The 18,142-nt window shown below is 39.8% G+C and overlaps 1 pseudogene across 1 annotated transcript; it reads right to left on the bottom strand.

Moving 5' to 3' along the window:
* Positions 1 to 1,469: 1,469 nt before the first annotated feature.
* On the bottom strand, positions 1,470 to 17,133 carry LOC150091924 (acetylcholinesterase pseudogene; annotated as a pseudogene). Its single transcript, XR_016546765.1, has 4 exons — positions 17,065 to 17,133; positions 8,240 to 9,781; positions 5,728 to 5,906; positions 1,470 to 1,550 (listed from the first exon to the last, which is right to left on the bottom strand). The product of XR_016546765.1 is annotated as an acetylcholinesterase pseudogene (transcript).
* Positions 17,134 to 18,142: the final 1,009 nt, after the last annotated feature.

Here is an 18,142-nt window from a genome sequence, read left to right as displayed (position 1 = left end):
CATGGCTATGGAGCATGTAGGGTTATCCTGCTTATTACGCGGAAAAAAGGCACCCAATGATATAATCATGTTTTTCATCAATAACCATTTCATTAGGGAGTAATCCTTCATGTTTGCGTTGATAAAATCAAATACTGGATCCTATCTGTCTCAATTTGGACAACGAGCAAGGATCAGGTGTGGCACTGCAGCTACCATAAGATCTCTCCTTTTTTGTGGTGGTGAAGATTCAGGACTCTGGAGCTGGACTTATTAAAGATATGGTCTACTGCAATTCTGCGGCACTAACACCAACACTAAATACGACCATTCATGGGAATCTTTCATACTCAAAAGGGCAAGACAGTTAACAGAAACATTAAAAAATAGACTACTAGGGGCAGACCAATGAGCAATGGAATGAAATGTCTGATTTATTTTAGTAAATAATTTGATGTTTTGCTTTAATCGTTGTCGCTCGCCTTGAAAGACTTCATCGCAATCAGGGTAAAAATTAAGCCCTCAGGGAGAACTTCATCCAGTATACAAGAGAAAGTCATTCATTGGAGGCAGCACGACCTTTCTAACAGTACCAATTCGTATCAACAGAACATATCCCATACCATGACACCACTTCGGCCACTTGAATGGTGGACACGAGACAGTCTCAATGCTTGGCTTCATGCGGTTGATGCCACACTTTCGCCCCACCATCGATGAAAAAAAGTGAAAAAATGTTCGTATAGGCGCAAAAGTACCACATCCCAGATTATTCAAATTCCGTCGCATACTTCTTTTGGAACTGGGTTCTTTCTTTACTTGAATGTTTCAGTCATTTTCATTTTAAATTCCTCGGTCTCGTTTTTGGAGTTCCCCTGTTCCCCATGACTGGATCGATTACGTTATTGCTGAAGTTGGGTTTTAGAAGCATCAGTTGTTCTCTGGTTGATTTTCTCTTCGCTGTACGAAAAGCCGAGTTTCCGGGAAGAAAAAAGCATCCTATCCTAACCTGAGACCATCCTATCCTAGCCTGAGACTTCCTACACGGTGTGTAAAAGACACGGTGTGTCTTTTACACACCGTGTAGGAAGGAAGGCGATCTTACCAATTGTGCTACGAGGACCCAGATCGACAAAGCAACCACTGGAAAGCTTACAGAATTTAACTTATTACGAGGAACTTTAGATCATGGTACATGGCAATTTACATTTGAAAACAGTTCGTTTAATCATCTGTTGGTATCGATTAAAAAGGTTTCTAATTTATTGGCCAGTGAGTATACAAATTATATTTAATAGTTAATGTTTTGAGTATACAAGATATCTTTGGTCGTTCGAATACCAAAGTGTGGACTCTCAAAGAACAGCTGTCATTAAAGCAGTGTAAATTCATTGTCTGCGTCTATTTATGAAACAAAATGGTAATTCTTTCTATCAATTGTCAGGATACAAAAGCAAATATTTATTGGTTTTATTTTTTAATTTGCATCTGAATTATACAGAAATTTAAATCAAAGATTAAATGAATTCTTTATGGATCTTGGTCTTGGTTTTCACACGATTCAAGTTTTTCTGAAACGATAAAATAATAACATATTTAACAAATTTTATAAAAATTATGGAATTTTTTTATTATTTATCTTTGTATTATAAATTGTATTAATATTTACAGAACTTCAAATGACAATTTTTTAAAATCTATTAATAAATTAATATGGCAACCTACAAATTTCGCATCTCAATTTCTCTTTCGAAAGGACATATTCAAAGTATCGTGTTGTCAGTGGATTTAAGTGCTAACCCAATAAGACTGTGAGGACTCAAATTGTATCTGGAAATGGTGTCTTCGATTTCCCTTTTTGCTGACCGAAAAAAGTAAAGTTTCCTGATGAAAAACTTAATCCAATTCTTGCCTGAGATCGACTAACTCAGCCACATCATGAAAAGCTCATAAGAATTGTCGCGTCTTTGACAGGATTCGAACTCAGACCTTTTACATCAGGTGTGGAATGGACTGTGATCATATCCGATTTGCTACGGTAGGGCACATACTTAAGCATGGAAATATAAAAGAAATTTTATTTGCTGATACTATTGAGACAGTGTTAGGTGGGTCGGAAAACTGCTAGGTTAGGGGATTCAGAGACTAAACGATTAACGGTAGTCACAGGCAGAGGTGAAAGTGATTCTTGCAATGCTGCTATTGGAATGAGCAGCAGCCTGGAAAGCAAGGCAATGGGGTTTTCCCAGACTGCTGGGAGTCATAGTGGAACAAGTAAAAAATGGGTCGGGTTAGAGTAACAAAGAGTAAGAATGGGTGGGTGTATACTTGCATGTACACAAATGCTAGGAGTTGGATAAATAAATTGATGATTTTGAAGTGCTGGTTAAGTCATTGATTTCGATATTGTTGCGATATCAGAGACGTAGTGTCACGCAGATATAAGGTATGCAGAACTGGAATTTGGGGAGTACAATGTGTACAGAAAGCATAGACAGGACAGGAAGGGAGGAGGGGTTAAGCTGCTAGTTAAGAAACACATAAAATCTAAGGAAGTGCATTCAATTGATGTTGGTGGACATTGCAATGTTCAGACAGTTTGATGTGACATAACCACTGGAAAAGGTAAAATGAGAGTAGGTGTGTGTTATAGGCATAATGACTCTGATGAGTACAATGAACAATTATTCAGAGAAATACAGTGGCCAATAAATTAGAGTAACTTATAATGGGGATTTTAACTTCCCAGATATTGACTGGGATTTGTGAGTTGGTCACTCGCACACTAGTAAGACTTTTGTGATTTTATTGGAGAACTGTTTTCCACAACGCCATGTTCGAGAGGCAACCAGAGGGAATAATACTCTTGATCTGATTATCAGCAGTGATACTTCACTGCTGATAATCAGATTATAAATTGTAGAAGGAAGGGGATGAATGAGATTGGTCCACTTGACATCGACGGTTCGATTAAGAATCTGCAGGTAAAGGAAACACTGGGTGGCAGTGATCACAGTGTACTGGTATGGATTTACTTAAAGATGTAAGTGGTAAGGGGAAGGGTTTTGCTTTCGCAAAGGTGACAGCAGCGGTCTTAGAGAGTTTTTAAATTCTGTATAGTGGGACCAACTGATGATGTTACCAACAGCAAATTCTAAATGTGAAGCATTCAAGGAAGTAATCGTGGAAGCTACTGGGCTTTTCATACCAACTAAGAAATTCTGTTCAACGTTTAGGCCTAAATTGGTGTCACATGACCTAATGAGACTCGTTGCAGGGAAGTAAAAGCATGGGACGCATGTAAATTATTAGGAGACACAGATGCCTATAGTGGATATAAGCTAGTCTGTAATCAAGTCACAAAGGAGGTTAGGCAAACAAAGGTAGATTACGAGAAATCTTTCGCAAATAATGCAAAGAAAAACAGCAAAGACTTCTTTACTTATATAAATTGTAGAAGGAAGGGGATGAATGAGATTGGTCCACTTGACATCGACGGTTCGATTGCAGATGAACCTGCTGAGTTAGCTGACAAACTGAAGGAGTATGTTGCCTCTACATCCACACATGAAAGGCAGTCTCTAGGGTCGCTAGGGAAGTGGAGACCAGAAGCTTATCAAACTCTGGCAGGGAGCTAAATGATTTTGTAATAATTGAGAGCAAAGTGGAGGCGAAATTGTTGAAGTTAAGCATAAGAAAGGCACCTGAGGTGGATGGTATCTATCTAGTTATACAAAAGTAAGCAACAAAAGAAGTAAGGAAACACATAGGCATAATTATGAAAGCTTCGTTGGATACAGGAGAGGACCCTATGGACTGGAGATGTGCAAATGTGTCCCCAATTCTCAAAGGGGGATCAAAGAGTGACACAAGTAATTCGAGACCTGTTAGTTTAACTTTTGTTCCAGAAAAATTAATGGAGGCACTGGTTAAAGAAGCACTGCAGGATCAACCAGACAAGACTACAGTCATAGTTCAGACTGCATGGGTTTGTTAAGGAGAAGCCTTATTTGAAAAATTTTATAGTATACTATGATGTGTTCACAAAGGAACTGGATGCATAGGATAATTTTGATATCGTATACTTGGATTTTAGGAAAGCCTTTGATACTGTGGCATATGGAAGAGTACTGCACAAATTGGAGAAGTGTGGCATTGGAGGCAAGTTGCTATAATGGGTAAAGGGATGATTGAGTGGGAGACGACAGAGAGTGATAATCAATGGAGACTGCCCTTCATGGACTAATGTTATTAGTGGATTCTCCCAGGGTTCGGTGTTGGGCCCATTGTTGTTTTCGGTATTTATCAATGGTATTCAGGGATAATGTATAAGTTTGCAGATGATACGAAGGTCGACAGGGTTGTTAATGACAGTACGCTACTGCAACAGGATCTGCAAAAGTTGAGCAGATGGGCTGAGAGGTGGCAACTGAAGTTTAACATGTACAAATGTAAAGTACTGCATATGAGTAGCAGCAACCCCACATTAACATAGCAACTGGGTGGTACTACACTCAGGGTAGTACAGAATGAAAAGGACCTGCGGGTAATTGTAAAGTTTTCTCAGCAGTGCAGGTGGTCTGCAAAAGTAGATCATGGTATCTTGTCAATATTATATAGGATTTTTTCAGCAGGGATAAGGGAATTATTCTCCCCTTGTATAAGGCAATGGTCAGGACACACCCTGAGTACTGTTTAACGGTCTGGTGGCTTCATTTTAGGAAGGATGTAGAGCTGCTGGAACGAGTACAGAGAAGGGCAACAAGATTGGTAAGGGCAATGAAGGGGTGGTGTCTTACCAAGAAAGGCTTAACTTTTGCAAATTGTAGCGTCTGGAGACTAGGCAACTGCGAGATGATCTGATTGAGGTGGTGTATAAGGTTGAGCAGGCTAAATTCTGATGGGATTCTTCCTTTTGCTCAGATACTCACCTGAGGGGGCATAGATTGAAGCTGAGGAATGACAGTTGTAGAGCAGATATGCGGAAGTTTGCCTTTAGCCGACGGGAGGTTGATAGTTGGAACAAACTTCCATCTGTTGTATTGGAGGTCAGGAACTTAAATAAGTTGAAGGCAGAACTATACAAATATTAGGAGTGAATGGATGGCTAAAATGGGAAGAGTTTGTTTTTGGCTGTTGCTGTATAAGCTTGCTTTCTTGCATCATATGCCCCTACTAATGCTAATGCGAAAGAATACTTTGAACACATTATTATTAAATCTGCAAAATGATTTAACCGGTAATTTACTAATTCAAAAATAGGATAGTTTCAGGAAGAAGGAGAATAAATCCGAAAATAATAGAAAAATAACAAGGAGGATTGTAATTTCCACCTCTCTGTCCATTGGAATCTTTTCACATCGATAACTCAGCGCATACTGAGATCCTGGACGACAGTACAACGATTGCGGTTGAAGTACGGTGGACTCCTATCTAAAATGTTATTTCTTTTTGTCAGATGAAAGTCAGATGGGCAGTGTCAGGACTATGTTGAAATGTTGTAACCACTGTCCTGTGCAGAAGGCATTATGAAGGTACTGTTTAAACTGACTACACCAAAAACAGACTTCTTTCTTAAATAAAGCTGTTTGACGTCACCAAGTGTTCTGCTTTGGCCCGCAAAAAATCTGGTCAGCATAGCCATTCCCTACTTTGCCACTCAGGTTCTCATTAATGTAGCCATAGCTGCGGTAAGAAATGGAATTTACACAAGGCACAAACACATAAGTACAATTGGGTTCTACCAACCTGCCACTTGCATCAAATAAGGAATATATTGCTGCCAGAAGGCACATTGCCTGGAACGAAGTCCATGACCTATAGAACTAGAATTTGCCTTATCGAAAATTAAATATTCCTTCTCTTCCAGTGTGTAAAGGGGCCATACTTGTTCATCCTCAGTGCCATCTGGAGACAAATTCGGGTTTCTGGAACACAGAATACGAAAGATTAAAACTCAAACCAATTTAAATAAATTAATTGTACTGCTAAAGAAATTAACTGCTATTAACATTTTCTGTTGTGATTCTTCCCCGATAGTAAGATTTATTTTACGATTTCGAACAAAAATTGTGAATTAAAATTATGAATATTCTTGTTTCTTGATTTGCGTTTGCTTCCTTGATTTTTCATTTAAAAATAATATAATATTTAAAATTTTATTAAATAAAATATAAACTCACACAGACGGGCCGGTTTGGATATCTGAAAGATTATCCAAACAGGCCCAGCTGTGTGAAGTTCCATTAGACTCTGGTTTTGTTCATAAATCCATAATTTCCTTTCAAAGGCAAATTTTTGTGACCAGTTCTTAATGTATTCTACTTTGATTTCTTCCAAAGCCACTTTGTCAGCGTTAGAAGAATCGATTTCACAATAACTATACAGAACGGATGATAGTATTCAAGTAATTTTTTATATAAATAAATAAATGGAAACTAGTGGAATATTTTATATCATTCTAGGAACTAAAACAATTGGTATATCTGGTCTGAAGAATCTTCTTTCTTACTGTTTCACACTGGTGAGAGAATCATAATACGACGAAAAATAGCTCCCATTCCACTTACTTCTACTGTTTTTAAAGTAATGGAGAAATCATTTAAACCCAAGCTTTTAAACTGTCTGGAAATCTTCCTTTTGATCAACAGTCGCCAGTATGGATCCCGTCAGTGTCCATCCACTGGTGACATCCTCATGTTACCTAACTATGGACAAATTCAATGGAAAGGTTTGGTGAAACTCAAGCAGTTGCTCTTGACATTTCAACAGCATTTGATCGTGTTTAGCATAAAGGTCTTCAAAATAAGCTTCTATCTTATGGTTTGCCAACTGTTCTTTGTAATTGGGTATCCACTTTTCACTCTGACCACGCTCTGCGGATGATGCTAGATGGCTCTCTGTCTTCTAAATTCTCTACTAATGCTGATGTTCACTAAAGTTAAGTTCTTTCTCGTTTTCTCGTCCTATCAAAGATCTTCTAACATTGTCCGGAAATCCTATCCATCGTTTTGCTGATGATAGCACATTGCCACATCCACCTTACACTTTGAGCAATCTTGCTCTGCACAAACAGTTTAACTTCTCGAATATCCACTACCAATTCTTTAAATGCTAAAGGTAATTCTCCAGCGGCGCAAAGATAACTGTCTTCATTTAAATCCTTTTAAAATTCCGTCTGTTTTATATCTTCAAAAAGCGTTATCTTCGATTACACTTCGACTTCAACTGAGATCATATATCTCAATTGGGGATTATCCTTACTTCTAATATCTATTGGCATAAGCACACTTCAAAGATTGCTTCCTCTGCATCTAAAAAGCTTGATTTTTCTCTTTCGCTCTCGGCTTTACTTTTCTTCCAAACAGCTGTTGATTCTGTACAAATCGCAAATCACCCTACTGTCAAATACTTTTTCCACATCTGTGGCAGTGCCCCAAAACGCCTCTCAGGCTTCTCGATTCCATTCAAAAGAGGGCAGTTAGGTTAATTAATGATTCATCTCTAACAGTGTCTCTCCACTTTCTCTCCCATAGCCGAATTTTCTGTAGATACTTCGTAGAATGTTCGAACGTGTATATTGGGTCCTCTGGAGTCGCACTGTTGGGAGAATCGCTGTCCTCCCTGCACCAAGTTGAAAAGATCTTAGTTCAATTCCCGTCGAAAACGGAAGGAATTTTTATGGGCCTTTTCACAACGTGGATGAGTCAAACATTCTACGCAATGGTGGCATGGTTTTTCTCCTGGAAACTTGGGTTTTTCGTCCAGCAAACAGAACATCGACCACAGAACATATGCAATTTACAGACAGCATATATGGAGCAATGTGGCCTTGGTCGCTGATGCTCCTAAAACCCTACAACAACAGCAACAAGATTCCAATGATGACGTGAGCAATATCTTTGGAGTTTTTTTTAACAAGGTGGCTCAAGAGAATAAATGAGCAAATCGACCATAGAATGCACGCAATTTAGAGACACAATATAGTGATTGTGTTGCTCTCTCATAAAACAAAACAGTTAATACTAACAGAAATAAGACTTTCGTCTTAATGCTTACTCTAAAGGATGAAGTTTTTTGCATCCCTGTTTGTTTACTAACTGCAGCAGGCATACAGAAGTTAATTAACTAATACAGAACTCAAAAGAGATACCGAAATTTGACATAATACTATAGTAATCAAAGGGTTAGTTACTATGGTGATCTCAACATCTTCCATCCACTGTACAATAAATACATGAAAATATAAAAAAAATCTTACCCTGATTTTGCAAAATATGCCCACAGTCTCATTACTCGTGAAGAGAACTCCACTTCTGAAGAACCACCAGTCAGTAGGGGTAATCCCATCACATAGGAAATATCTCCACCATGAGGAACTCCCAACCAACTCGGGAGATTTGCAGATCCTCTGTAATCGAAACTATAAAGGTAGACATCATTTTCCACACTGGCAAAATTTCGGGCAAACTGCTCAGTTGGACACACGAAATAACGATCAGTCAGAGATTTTTCAGCACCATAAACGTAGTCCGATCCTACCCAGTCAATGTATTCCTGCACGATGGATCGTATAATCAACTCGTCTTGGGAAGGAGAGAAGGTTGTCAAAGCTGTAAGGAATTCCTCATACGTGATGGTAAGGTTCTCAACTAATTTGAAAATTTGAAAAAGATAAAGCATTAGAAACACAGATCCTTCATTTGCGGTGGTTCCGAGAAAAATACTCGTGTTTTTGAATTGTTTGTTTTGCAGCAATACTTCAGGATCTTCCTCGATGAATTCTCCATCTATTACAGGAACAAAGGAAAAATCTAAACCTTCATATAATAACCCTTTCTCTTGTATCATTAATTCATTTGCATCTTTCTGGCGGAGACAGTCCAGGACCGCATTAAGGTCATCCTTATTATGAGGACAGCCGACAAGGTGTGCAAGTTTTAGACCTCGATTAATAGCCTTTTCCTTATCGTGCATGGCCCACGGAGAAGTTGCTGTTCCACTCTGTATGATGGCCCGATTGAAAAGGTTATGACTGAGTGTGGACAGCAGATGATAGCTCACACTTGCACCCCCTGCACTTGCTCCAAACAATGTTATATTTTCTGGATCACCTCCGAAATCAACAATGTGCTCCTTGACCCAACGAATTGCCAAATTCTGGTCAAGTAACCCTACATTTCCGGGTGCATTAGGAAGTCCAAGGTATAAAAATCCCAAAGATGCGAGTCTATAATTCATTGACACAACAATGACCTTCTCTTCTGAAACTAACACCTTAGGATCGTTGTAATATATATTGGTCGCCCCAGAAACAAAACCGCCCCCGTAAATCAATATCATAACTGCAGCTTTCTGGGGTGTAGGGTGAGGACGCCATACATTTAACTTCAGACAATCCTCTTTAGGATTTTTAGGATACTGGTCTTCCGAAGCGCCTTGAAACTCTGAAGAATTCCTTCCTGATTGCATGCACGCGTTTGGTTTCTCGGTAGCATTGAGCACATCAATCCACGGATCAACAGGCTGTGGTGGACGAAAGCGATTTTCACCAACAGGTGCTTTGGCATATGGTATTCCAAGGAAAGCATCCACAGATTTCCCACCTGGTGTTGGAATATTTTTACCTTTAATTTTACCTAGGTTTGTAGTCACAATGATATCTTGTGCTTCGGTTTTCATTTTGGCAAAGATTCCAAAACCACAGATTACAAGGGCTAGGATTATAAAGATGCACTTCCAAAATGCCATTTTAAACACAGTTTGCTTCTACTGTGGCCTTGGAGCCAATGACCATCGACTTCTGCAAGAAGTAAAAGAAGAATGATCAGTAAAATAGTTGTTATAGAAATATTAAGACAAAATAAAATTATTATTATCCTTATATTATTTCTCCCTGTTTGGGGGTTCCACCTCGTGACATGTAGTGCTACCAAATGCACAGGGTGGTTGTTGTTATGTCTGGTGTTACTGTGGTCAAGGAACTCTCCGGCTATGGCAATTGAATGAATAAACGAGGAAGATGAAAAGTTGGTTCTGCGAGTTTGAAGTTGTACAGTAAATGGATGATGGCTGGTGGCGGCACGCGTTCAGACTGTTTTGAAAGAGAGAGCGAGAATTATAGAAGCCAATTCAGAAGAACAGCGCCCATGGAAGTATCTACAGAAAAGGCATGCAGCAAAAGCAGAATGTCTATGAGACAGCAAGTGAAGAGATTCTGTTAGAGAGGAGTCATTAATTAAACTAAATGCCCTGTTCTGAATGTAATCTAGAAGCCTGAGGAGAGGTTTTGGGGGCACCGCCCTAACATTCCATGCTAGGGCGGATTTGAGATTTGTACAGAGTGAACTGCTGTTTGAAAGAAAAGTAATGCCGAGAGCGAAAGAGAAAACCAAAGTTTTTTAGATGCAGAAGGAGCAATATTTGTAGTGCTTGTGCCAAGAGAGATTAGAAGTCAGGGTAATCCCCAAAAGGAGATATATCATCTTGCCTAGAAAGCGAAGTGTCACCAAAGATAAGCAAAGGAGAAGGAGAATCTTTTTGCGAGATATAAGACAAAACGGAGTTTTAGAAGGATTGAAATCAACTAAGTTGTCTTTGCCCCACTTGATAGCGGATATTCGAGAAGTTGAAGCTGATTGAGCAGGACAAGGTTTCTCAAAGTGGAAAGTGGAATGCAATGTGATGTCATCGGCAAAAGTATGGATAGGATATCCAGTCAATGGAAGAAGGTCATTAATATTCACTATGAATAGTGTGGGGGATAGAACTGAACCTTGGGGGACACCAGCATTAGCGGAGAAGTTAGAAGACAGAGAGCCATCTACCATCACCCTTAGAGGGCAATCAGAGAGAAAGCTGGATAACCAATTACAAAAAACAGTTGCAAACCATAAGATGGAAGCTTGTTTAGAAGACCTTTATGCCAAATACGATCGAAAGACTTTGAGGTGTCAAGAGAAACTGCTTGTGTTTCAACAAACATTTCCATTGAATTTGCAATAGATGGGTAACATAAGCCAGAACATCACCAGTGGATCGACACTGACGGAATCCATACTGGCGATCGTTGATCAGATGGAAGGTTTCTAGGTAGTTTAAGAGTTCGCGATTAATTGATTTCTCCATTACTTTAGAAAGAGTAGAAGTAATTGCAATGGGACGATAATTGGATGGGAGGGACTTGTCATCCTTTTTAGGATGACATGTCCCTCCCAGGTTTTATATGAGCAAATTTCCAAGCAGAAGGAAGAACACCTTTGGAATTAGAAAGTGAAAAAAGGCGGCAAAGAACAGGAGTAAGTTTAGGAGCACAGGTTTTGTTCTCAAAACCTGTGCTCCTGATCTGTGGTTGACAAGATGACCTGGATGGTCGTAACTTGTTGCACATGCCACATCTCTTTGATCTCCTGTTTTAGGTTCTTGAACTTCCTAATTTTCCCCAGTGGGTTTCTACAGGTTGCTAGTGTTGGATACCGCTATGTCAATCAGATAGGTATCCTTTTCCTTCTTACCCACATGAGTTATGTCCGTTCTGTTGTTCGGGATTCTCTTATCCGTTATTATGGCGCGGTCCCAGCTTGTGAGTTTGAGTCTTTAGTACTGCCTGGGGTTCGTACTTGAAGTACAGTACGCGTTCTTTCATCAACTGGTATTTCCTTGCTAGCTTCTGATGTATTATCCTAGCTACCTGGTCGTATCTATGAGTGTGCTCAGTCTGGGTGATTCGTTTCTGGGCCACCTGGCCTCAGAAACGATCCAATATGTGTCATCGAATATTTGGGGGTCCATGGTGATGTATTTTCTATAGTTTCTGGTGTTGATTGGAAGCAATGTTATCTATGTGATCTTGATGGAGATCATTGTAGTGTCTGCCATGGAGCGTCTACTGTCCATCTTTCTAGTTTCGTTTGTGCCTCCTGGTTGGGAGGGATTTTCTCGCTTTGGTTGAGTGGGGTATACCGCTTGTCTTTCTTCCTTATGGTCTGATGGGGTGCTGCTGTGTATTTCGGGAAGCAATCCTTCAAGTTAGCAATCGGTGTTTTCTGTTGCTCGATGAGGTCTGTCAGACCCGTTCCTTCTTCTTTCCGAGTAATTTTCAGTCTCTCCACGGCTGAATTCGGGTGGTGTTGGCGGCTCTTGGTCATCATTGTCCTTGTCTTTTCATGATATTCTCCAGTTCGGTGTTAGTCCAATCTATGACTCCGCGCGACCCTAATAAACAGTTTTTAAACAACCATGACTTGCCATTCTGAGCACTGGAGATGTGAATATCCCACTGAGCAAGTCAAGAAATGGGAATGATGGAATTTTGTTGCAACCCGTGATTTTAAAGATATGGATAATTTGCATAATGTACTGCTCTGTAAGGTGCTAGATCGATTTATATTGGGTACTCGGAAGTTGCATGTCAGGATGACTATTATATCAAATATTTGCCTTCGGGGTTCCTGTTCACAATAAAACATTCATGAAAAACATTGTGTTCTGTTAATAATGCCAAGCAGATTACTGGTGAACTTTATATCCCTTCATGTCTATACATTTTTTGTTGTTGTAGGGGTTTTAGGAGTACCACCGACTAAGGTAATATTGCTCAGTGTATACTCTGTAAATTGCGTGTGTTCTCTGGTCGATTTGCTTGTTTGCTAGACGAAAAACCTACACCTGAGACCAACTAACTCAGCCCCGGAGTGAAAAAAGCCCACTAAAGTTCCTCGCGTCATCGACGGGATTCGAACCCGGTCCTTTTCCATCAGGTGTGGAGAGGGAGGTTACGATACCACTGTGCTACCGCGCAGACTACTCGTTCCTGCAGCTCTATATCCTTTGTAAAATGAGGCCTCCAGATCCCTAAGCAGAATTCAAGGTGTATTCTGTATACACCTCGCCAACAAAATTCCTGCATATCACTAACAATATCCCATGTGCTTCCCTGGTAGCCTCTCTGCACTGCTCAGAGACCTTTGTATTGGACTGCACAATTACCCCAGGTCTTTTTCATTGTCCACCAACCTGACTGCAGTGCCATATAGTCGGCACATTAATCTGAGATTACTCCTACAATATGGTAACAAATTTTTGTTACCATAAGTGTTTTGTTGTTTTTCTGGGGCCCTCTCTGGCAAGCTCAGATATCGTCCAGGGTTCATCCCTTCCAAATAGCTTTGTATTTGTTCTATACTTGGCCTGCCTGCCGTCTTGGTAGAGGACGGAAAACATGGCGTCCCACTAGGGTCCTGGGGCTAAATTACGAAAGAACAACAGAGCAACGCAACCGCAACCCAACACTAAAACTCACACCATCTCTGGCCTTTACAGAGTTTGTACCGCGAAACAGAGTATTAAAACGCGGGGGTGGGGAGGTGCCGCTTGACAATCAACACTATACACTCCCCATACTCCCCACCCCGCGTTTTAATACTCTGTTTCGCAGTACAAACTCTGTAAAGACCAGAAATAACGCGAGTTTTAGTGTTGGGTTGTGTTGCTCTGTTGTTCCTCTGGAATTTAGCCGCAGTCTGACATCCCTAAAATGTTTGTATTTGATGATTTGATCAGTAATTCAAATTCACAAAATCTATTAACTCTGCTCCTATATTAGTGTAGGTGCACCTGTTTTTGCTCTTAGTTACTCTAATTACCCGTTCATAATGACGCACAGCAGGCCTTGAAATTCTTAGCACCTACTTTCCGGTCTACTGCACGTTCTAATAGATAGAGTACAGAAGTCACTATAACCTCTACCTGTAGCTACTGTTAATCTATTAGTTAGTCCGTGTATTCCTTCAAGCTAGCAGTTTTTCGATCAATCTAGCACGCTTTCTATTAAGTGTATCCCATCTCTGTAGAAGCAGTCTCTTCTGTTAACAAGCACAGACCACGTTGAGAAAAATTCCACCCCAAGAGCCTTGCGCAATGTCTCCAGGGCCGAATTTATTGACAATTCTCTCTCATCAGATACTCCCTCCTATCGTGTCTGGGCAGAATTGCAGAAACTTTCAAATTACCCTAATTCCCGTCACAATCCAAGTATGTTCATTAGAAATGTGTCAATGACAGAAACATCTCAAGCACTTTCCAGGAAGTGGTTGATTTAGTGGATTGTGGAAGGAGATGGAGTTCTTTTTAGGTTGGAAATCAGTTTTTATCGCCAAAATAGACATACTAAGTTCAACAGAATTGATCACCTCAACAAATGTTAGACGCCGATTAACATGGTCTAAAGAACGCCAATCCTATGGACAGACTAGTCAAGGTTCGCACCCTACCAGTCTGATGGCCTTTGGAACAGTTCCTTCCTGATTCTATCCTCTCAACAATGAAATTTGATGGAGGCAGTATCATGGTATGGGGCTTCTTTCACGGGCTCATTAGTCGTTATCGACAAAACCACGAATGTTGTACAATACCAGGAAAACCTGGACAATTATGCCCGTCCAACATTATGGCAGCACTTCGGCGAAGGCCCATACATCAGTAAGATAACGCGTTATTCATACTGCTCGGGGCCGTAACAGAGTGGTTTGAGGACATGGGTGTAGAAAAATGGGACTGGCCAGCCCAGAGTGCTAATCTGAATCCTATCGAGCATCTTTGAGATGTATTGGACCGTCGGGTATGTGCACGTCGAGCTCACCGAAAAGACAAGGCTGAACTGGTGGCTGCGTTAAAGGCCGAGTGGAGGAACATATCACCTGACATTTATTAAAATTTATAAGAAATGATAGAAACTGTAGAAAATCTGGATTTACTTACTTGACTGTTTTGCTGAAGGCTGTTGATGTTACTCGAGTGACATCGACATTATGTCTTGATTAGAACACAGAAAAATCTAGAGTTGTGCCTGTTTACAAAGCCAACTTTCGTGCCTTCTGTAATTACGCAATACAACACCCCTGTTATGAAAAACTATGGCTGTCTCTGTCTTGTTGAGAACCAGAATACGTTACGTTATTTTAACCACTGCATAATAGTCCCGATAATCTTCATTTGGCATTGTATCATGGAATGTTCCAAATTCCAAATACAATGGTAGTCCACCGATCATCTCATGATACAAGCGTATTGTAACTCTTAGATATCAGGATATTTCCCGCTGTTAATATTATGGGAACAAAACCCAAAGCTCCGATTCCTGGTATGTAGAAAGAAAGAGAAAAGAAATGAGAGACAGAGAGAGAGAGCCTATGGAACTTTCCCTGTCCTTCCAAATTGGAAAACTTCCCTGCGTTAAAATTAGTAGTTGCAAATGATGCAAGAAGCAAGCTTATACAGCATCATTTCCTCCCAAAGAACCCTATTTCACCGATTCGTTCTCTCCAATGGCTTGCCTACTTCTTCCTTGAATGTGTTCAAACTATCGATTTCCCCCAAAACGGTTGAATATGCTTGTTCCAATAATCAACCACTCGTAGGTGGTTGATTATTGAAGCAAATGTTTGCACATTTATTCTGCAACTGTCCTTCCTTAATTTAAGTTTTTGTCCTCTCATGTTCATGATCTTACAAGAGGAAGAATCCCATCAGCATTGAGCTTGCTGAAGCCATTCAAATCTTTAAACACATCAATTTGTAGAATTATTGGATGACTATTTTCTACAGCGGCATGTTAGAGAGAGTAATATTCATGATCTGATTATCAGAAGTGATTCTTCTGCATCAAGAATCTGCAGATAAAAGAATCTCTAGGTGGAAGTAATCATAGTGCATAAGTGTGGGATTTATTGAAAGATGTAACTACCATCAAGGATGAAAGTAGCGTTTTGCTTTCATAGTGGTCTCAGACAGTTTTTAAATTGTATAGAGTGGGAACAACTGATGATCTTACCATCAGCAAATTCTTAAAGGGAAAAAAATCAATGAAATAATTATTGAAGGTAGTAAGCTTTTCATACCGACTGAGAAATACCATTCAATGCTCTGAGCTAAATGGATTTCAGATGAAATAAAGTTGCTGTTGTTATAATTGGATTTTTAGAAGCATCGATGACTAAGGCCAAGTTGCTCCATGTCTTTAAATTGCGTGTAGAGAGGCGGAAAGTGTGGGTCCATGGTGCCCTATCGTTGATTTATAGAACATTTGTTTGAAGAGAGAGGAGAGATGATAATTACACTGTATAAGGCAAATATAAGGGTGCATTGGGAACAGTGTTCAAGTATGGAGACAGGACCTAAAGAAAAATATTGATTTATTTGAAACAGTCCAATGATGGGCAACATATGTCCTTCAATTTTCTTAATGGGAAACACCCTTCGTGAAATTGATTGGCTAGAGGTGTTTCATACGTGGAAAGACTTCGAATTGAGGGCTACAAAGCTTGGTGAATTGATAACTCAAAGGTAATATCATTGAGGTCTATAAAACTCTGAGAAGACGCTGTAAATTGAATAAGGGCGCTGAAATTAAGGGACAGTAATTGAAATTTTAGTAGAGAGGGGCTGTTTTAGCCAAAGAAATTTAATTCACTGATTTAATTAAATTTGACCCTAATTAGCAACTATTGCCAGTCGACCAATATAAATATCCTTGCTTTCATCAAGAGGAGTACTAATAAAATAGAATTTAAGTCATTTTTCAACTGTTTTTCAATATCTTTTGATATATCATCGACTCTAAGTTGAACAGTGCGAATGGACAATGACATTTCTTTAATAATTCTATTTGATATATCTTCTTTGCTGTTAAAGTCATTAAAACGTTCCTCAGCGCAATCCACAAAAGTTTTCTTTAGGTCCTCATCATCTATGAAACGTTTACCGTTTTTTCCTGTACGTACAGCAGCATCATCAAAGTTGGCTTTTGTTGAATACCGTCCTTGACTAAAATATTTCGCAAAGTTCCTGTTTCTTTTCCATAATTCAAAACACAACGTTTTATGTATGCTAATACATAACGTACTTCCTGTAATAATGAATCTCCACGTTGAATGTAGAATGCCAGTTACAGGTACACAAAACTAAGTCTACACTTTGAATTCATCCATATTTTTCTTTCCAGATAGCTTCTTAGCTTCCAACATGGCTAAAATTAAATTTTACATCACATAAATATATAATTTAATTATTTACGAGAGTTTTACTTACTGAAATCTTCACTGAAGAACGAATTATTGCACCTAATCTGTATCGACTGATAGACGCCAGGCTACTATGACGATTGTCGCATACAGCATTATGCATCAACTCAGATGTTACACGTATGTGTATCGATATATCAACGTCAGAAATGCAACACGCCTCCGCATACTACAACCATTCATGTATGTAATCCGCTACCTGGCTCTTACAGCAAGATGGAACCCTGCGATATTTTGTCATCAAGTGTATCTAGATGTTGCTGCAGCCACAGGTGAAAACATTTCCAACCAGACTGTTAAGAAGGGTCAATTTAAGTGGACTCTACGCAAGGAAGCCAGTGGTTTGCATCCCATTAACCCCTTCAAGAATTCTATAAGTCCCAATAACCCCAAACCACCCCAGAGCTCGTCAAAACAATACCGTCACTACTTGCAGCCCAGCTAAATGGGATACAGTTCCGTTCCCTGATATCATTTTAGAATAGACCAGAATCGTTTTAGCCTACAAACGATTCTAATCGTTATTTCATCTGGAGGCAACGAGGAATGTATTACCAATCCTCGAACATCAGAGAAAGGGACATTTATGATGGATTCCGTGTTGTCTTGTGGGGCGGAATAATAATCAACGGCCGCCACCTTTTCATTGATAGGGGTGTTGTAACTGAGTAGAGGTACCGAGAACAAACCCTCTAACCCTATGTGCGACTTTTAAGGGGTGCGGTTGGCCCAGATTTTCTTTTCATGCACGAAAACACCACTCACTACACATAGGGCTCAAGTGGTGGAGGAATACCTTTAAAGTGAAGATCTCCAACGACTGCTGTGGCCAGCACGATCGCCATACTTAAATCCGATAAAACATGTGTGTGACACCCTTGGACATCGCTTTGTATGCAGACAGCCAAATCCTCGGCCACTTGATGAACTAAGGTCTGCACTGTTGTAAAAATGGGATTTGTTGACACAGAATCTTATAGACACCCTTTTTTTTTTTTGTTTTTGAGAATGGTTCAGAGCTGTCATGCTTGTTTAGCCGTTGGAGGGGATCATACGCCTACTGATGTCATGTGACCATATTTTCG

The sequence above is a fragment of the Mastigoproctus giganteus genome, chromosome 1 (genome assembly GCF_048544385.1).
Source record: "Mastigoproctus giganteus isolate SK-2022 chromosome 1, ASM4854438v1, whole genome shotgun sequence".
NCBI lineage: Eukaryota > Metazoa > Arthropoda > Arachnida > Uropygi > Thelyphonidae > Mastigoproctus > Mastigoproctus giganteus.
Note: the sequence above shows the minus strand (reverse complement) of the source record. Positions and strands in the feature narration are given on the sequence as shown.